The following is a 6,000-nucleotide window of genomic DNA, read 5'->3' on the forward strand; positions in this document are numbered from 1 at the left end:
AGAATGCAAAAATAAAACTAATGTCACACTGATGAGTTCGTTTATTTTTGTTTTCTCAGGGTGTAGTGAACCTTTGGAACACTCTTTCCTGCAGACTATTCGAGGCAGAGATATTGAATATATTTGAGGCAAGGTTCACGCATCACAAAGGAGTCAAGGATTATCGAGGAGTGGGCAATAATGTGCAGTTTTGGGGAAAATGTAGACAGTGGTACCGAATGACACGGCTCCAGAATATCCAGGAATTAAACGAAATGTTAACATCGATAAAGTTTTAAGGTGGAAACAAGATGGCAGCGATCTGAAAGGTCTGCTTTGCAGATCTCTGCATCACAGTAATGCTCTAGCCCACCCTACCACAGTCATTTACTTACAATTCAACACTAAAAGAGCTATGGAATCCTTACTAATCCCGTTTTGTCAAATGGAAATGAAAAAACATAGAGACGGTTCGAGTAAGTCCCAACACGCAGCGCACCCGTCAGAAGCTTTCAGCATGCCTGTGGCCGCACCTGTAACCCCCTCTGCTCGTTCAATGGACCAAGTTACTCACAAGGCCTTGGTTACCGAGTTCACCAAGTTACCTGAAATGATTGAAGCCAAGACTGAAATAAAATTCAGCAGGAGGATAGAACCATTCTCAGCACTGCTCCAAAAACATGAGCAGCAACTTGAAAACCTTGGAAACAGAACGGATGAGGTCGAGCGCCAAACTGCAGGGGCAGAGACTGTGATCGATTCCTGTCAGGAGCGGATCCTCACCTTTGAAAACAGGTCTGTACCTTAACTGAACAAGGTGACGAACTCGAGAACAGGGGCAGGATGAAGAATATTCATATCATCGGTCTGCTGGACCCGATAAAGCTGATCAGCCAGTGAGTTTTTTTCGAGAACTGGCTGCAGTGATTCCTTCACTTCGAAGCTGAAGGGGGACGGGTGAAGAGTGTGACTGTTCATCGGGTTACGGTGCGCAGGTTACGCTCAGACCAACGCCCTCACCTTGTCCTTGTGCGATTACATAGTTGCAGGGACAAACAAAGACTTATGGAAGCTTCCAGAACAAAGGGAAAAGACCCGACGAGGGCTCCAGGATTATGTTCTTCCAGGTCTTTTCAGTGGCAGTGATTCATAAAAGGAAATCTTTTGATGATATCAAGAGAAGGTTAAGGAACTTGAGATTCAGTATTCCTTAATGAACTCAGTGGTGCTCCGTATGCTTTCAATAGATCCACGCACTGGTGAATCTTTCAACAGGTCCACTGACTTTCCAGAGGATGTGAAACACTTGAAAATAGGCTGGATGCTTTAACGGAAAGCGATAACCTTGTTTATATTTTTTACAGAAAGTTTGTTGAATGTTTCTGTTATTAAGCAGTGTTAAATTATAGTCGGGGATGTGTAGAGTACACACTTTTAACTTCTTCATTAGTATTACTATTCTTTTTTTCTCTTGCTTAGTTTGTGTGTCGGGTTTGGCTCAAGCTGGAGGGAGTTATGAAGGTGATCGTGATGACTGAATACCTACCTAAGGGCAGTTCAATCCCGATGTTTGTGATTAATTGCACTGGATGCATTATTGATAATGGGGCAGAAGATAAAGATTTGTGACGTGCAAATGCCCCCAGTCGGCGGGGGATAAATGCCCCTCCTGAGTGCCATTGGCACTTTGTATCCTTTTTCTGTTTTTGTATGTATTTAGTTTTGGAACGTTTTGAGAGCTTGTAAGTTGTAGTAGCTTTAGTTTGTATGTCTTTTTAGGCTCTATGATCCTTTTTTTGTTGGTGCTCAGTGATTTGTAATTCGAGTTCTTCCTCTCTGGATTTCAAATATTGTTTCAGTGTGTAATGGCTAATGTCGTGCTTAAATGGTATATCTGGAACATTTAGGGGAGCCATTCGCCAGTTAAGAGGGAAAAGGTACTTTCTCGCCTTAAAAAGGAGAGGGTGGATATTGCCGTATTGCAGGAGATGCACTTTGATGGCAAGGAACATTTGACATTACAGCAAGGTGGGTTTCATCGGGTTTATTTCTTGTCTTTTAATAATAGGAATAGTGGAAAAGACATACTGATGAGGAAGAATGTTTCATTTAAATTACTAGATTGTATTAGACACCCACGGGAATATCATAACCCTCAAAGATATATGGGGAAGAAAGCGATATTTTGAATGTTTATTGCCCCCTGGCTCACTGCCTTAAATTCATGATAGATGCATTTTCCAAACTAAGTAATCTTTCTTCGCAGCACATTATTGTAGGAGGAGATTTCAATTGTCTTTTGCACCCACGGTGGACAGCATGCCCAAAGGCCCCCAGCAGCATCTTTCCAATCTAAGCAAATAGTGGACTGTTGTGAGGAACTCGGGCTGGTGGATGTATGGAGGCAGATCCACCTCATAGATAGGGATTTTAATTTCTTCTTTAACCCGCAGAAATGCCACATTAGGGTTGATCTTGTCCTCACCTTGCAGCAATCTTTGATTCAGTCTTGTTCTGTACAATTGGGAATATTACCATTTATGATCATGCAGCAGTATACCTATTGGTTAAGATTAAGGACAATATAGCAGGTTCAAGACACTGGCGAATGGATCCCTTTATTCTTAAGGATAGTAAGTAGATTCAGTATTTCTGTAATGAATTCAGATCTTTCTTAGCCATTGATTCAGATTCAACCAGTAACCCATCCATTCTATGGGAAATTGCTAAGGATTATACCAAAGGAATAATTATTCCTTAGGATGCAGCAGAAGGGGGAGCAGGAACGCTTGCTCCAGGCACGGTTGAAGGCAGCCGAGTGGGCATACTGTGATAGACTCTCGGTGGTTAGGCTGCAGAGGATCACAACGCTTCGGTCTGCAGTGAATTCCATGCTCACACAGACAGCCAAGAAGGAACTTACTTCTAGAAAACAAAGACTGTTTGAGCATGGTGATAAGCCGGGCGAGTATTTAGCTGAACTTGCGAGGGAAAAGAGAGGCCCACAGCCATTACCTTAATTTGGGAAGGTACTGGAACCCTTACCTGCGATCGCATAAAGATTACAGCAGTATTTCGGAGATTTTTCTCCGAAATATATCAGACTGAGCATTCTGAGGATAGATGGACAAAAAATAATGTTTCTTGAAGAACTTGGATCTTCCAGGGGTGACCCCCAAATAAGTGTCTTGCCTTAATGCACCATTGTCAGTGCTGGAGGGTAAAAAGCTGCTACCGGGCGGAAAGGCGCCCGGTCCTGACAGATGTCCACGTGAATTTTATGATGAATTTATAAACCTATTGTCAGGGTCGATGCTTACCATTTTAGTCACTCACACAGTCATGACTGCCTCCCACCATCCTTAAGGGAGGCTCATATTTCTCTTATTCGTAAGAAAAGGAAGACACTGAAAGATTGTGCTTCCATAGGCCCATCTCACTTTTAAATGGTGATTTCAAAATTCTGTCTGAGTCCCTTATATTAAGGATGGAAACTATTTATCGTTCCATTGACAAATTGTATCAAACCGGCTTATAAAAGGCTGCAGATATTCCAACAATGTTAGATTACTCAATATGATCCAAGTGTGTCAACAGCAAATTATAAAGGTAATAATGATCTCTTTAGATGCAGAGAAGGCGTTTGCTTGGGTTGAATAGCTGTATCTCTTCTATACGTTAGAATGATTTACCTAGGCAAAGTTTTTGTAAAGTGGGTGAGGGTCCTTGAAAGTGATCCTCTGTGTGCGATCCTGTAAAATTAATATGTCTAGCAGCAGTCGACGAGGTTATCCCCTTTCACCAGTATTGTTTACGTTGGTGATTGAGCCACTGACGAAGGCCATTTGCAGGGACCCCAACATATCTGCCCCAGAAGTGGGATGGAAGTCACGTAAGATTACATTGTCTGCAGATGACGGTCTTAAATTTTTGTTAAATCCCACAGTTTTGGTACCTCACCTCATGCAATGCATACGTTAGTTTGATGCGTTTTTCGGATATACCATTGATTTTAAAACGTCGGGGGCCATGTCTATGGGCGAACTCAGGGAAATAACTGATGCTGTGGGAGAATCCTGATTTCCTTTTCAATGGTCCCAGGGGGTAATGAGGATGTTCCCTATTTAGGTGTATTCATTAATGCTATATTTGAACTTACATTTAACGTGGGATTTGTCCATTTGTTTGAAAAGATTAGACAAGACCTCCGAATATGGGAGCACTTCCAATATCCTGGCTCGGTCAGATAGTTCTTATTAACATGAATTCCCTCCCTTGTTTGCTATATCCCGTGTGAATGCTTTCTGTGATGTTTCCCAGGAAGACATTTAGGAGACTAAATGGATGATGTAGCTCTTTGATTTGTCACCATAATGGACCACCATAAGTTAACCAAATTACAGCGATCCCACAGTTTGAGGGGAGTAAATCTCCCGAATATTAAAAGCTATCAAAAAAGCTCTTCTTTACCCGATGTTAGTGAGGCCTCGGCGTCAATATGGTTAGATATTGAAGCTTCTCAGGCAAAGTGCTCCCTTATTAGTCTGCTATTCATAGACAAAATGAGGACATTTATGGAGTATTGCCATTTCCCAATCAGTATCAATAATTTTAAAGTAGGTAGGGCAATGTGTCTGATTTCGGGCAATACAGCAAAACCTCATTTCTTACCCCAAAACGTGGTGTACCGTGTTTCCGACGGGGGATACTGGATTCCATGTTTAAACTGTGGGCAACTCGTGCGTGTATCTTGCTTTGATCATTTATCTGAGGGAGAAGCAAGGATGTCCTTTGATCAAATAAGTCGTAACAATAGACTACCGAGTAGAGATCTCTTCTGTTTTTTTTTATCAGATCAGAGATGTTATTCCAAAGAGAACCATGCTTTTAACAGACCCGTACAGATCTGATACAGAGAAGAGGGTGCTCAGTGCTAAGAACACACTCTCTGTCAATACACTTTGTCATTTGTTGGACAGTGGCCCCTCAGACGAGACTTTGTGCCTTTCTGAGGTCTGCAAAGAGAGTTGGGAGTTCAGATCTCTTCGGACACAGGGGACGATATTTGTGAAAATGCAAGAAGTATTTCAACCTGTAAGAATACTGTCGCCATGTAGTTAAAGATTCTTCACAGAGTCTATCTGGCCGCAGATTCTCTCTCAAACTTGAAGATGGGAGTATGTCTTAAATACAGAATGACTATGGGCACTCTTACTCATTGCTTGTCGACCTTCCACCAGCGCTATAAGAGCGGTGTGTTCGGTGGGATGGAGAGGATCTTGGGGATGGAATTGAAGATGGCTCAGGTTTCCCTTTTCCTGGGCCTGCCCAGTCTACCTTACTCAGATGTGTATAGGAAAAAGTACTTCAATGCCCTCACTCCATGTGTTTACAAAAATGTTATGTTGTGTTAGGTGTCTGAAAACCCCTGGGTCTATTGCGTTGTCGTATCCTAGTCATGGAGCATATCCCTTTGGAATGTTTTAAAGGTATGTTGCACCACAAAATAGAGGATTTTTACAAGGCATGACAGCCCTTTTTGAATTACCAAGATACAGGCTGATCTGCCACACTAATAAGGACTTTTATATAGCTATGATGAACTTGACTAATGAATGTAATGTCCAGAGAGGAAGAAATACGAACAAATGAACGTGTATTAGTTAATGCTATTGAAGGTTGAGAGCTATAGCTTTGTTGCACTGAGTTCTACTATTCGTTTTTTTTTTATTTTTCTTCAGTCCATTGATTTTCCTTGTTTTTATTTTTATCTACATGCACATAAGTGTAATTGCTTTTTGAGTTGGGTATTATTGGTTCATTGAGCATTAAAACGAGTTTCTCTGAATAAAAATATTTTTGATAAAAATAAAATGTTAACATGGACAGAATAGAGTACCAAAGGACGATTTTATCATTAGTGAGACCACAAATTATGGTTCATGTTAAGGGTCATCACACCTCGGGTGAAAGGATGATGTTAAGAGGGCATCCCCTTCGTGGCAACCTCTGTCTGTGTGG

The sequence above is a fragment of the Hemiscyllium ocellatum genome, unplaced genomic scaffold, assembly GCF_020745735.1.
Source record: "Hemiscyllium ocellatum isolate sHemOce1 unplaced genomic scaffold, sHemOce1.pat.X.cur. scaffold_316_pat_ctg1, whole genome shotgun sequence".
Taxonomy (NCBI): domain Eukaryota; kingdom Metazoa; phylum Chordata; class Chondrichthyes; order Orectolobiformes; family Hemiscylliidae; genus Hemiscyllium; species Hemiscyllium ocellatum.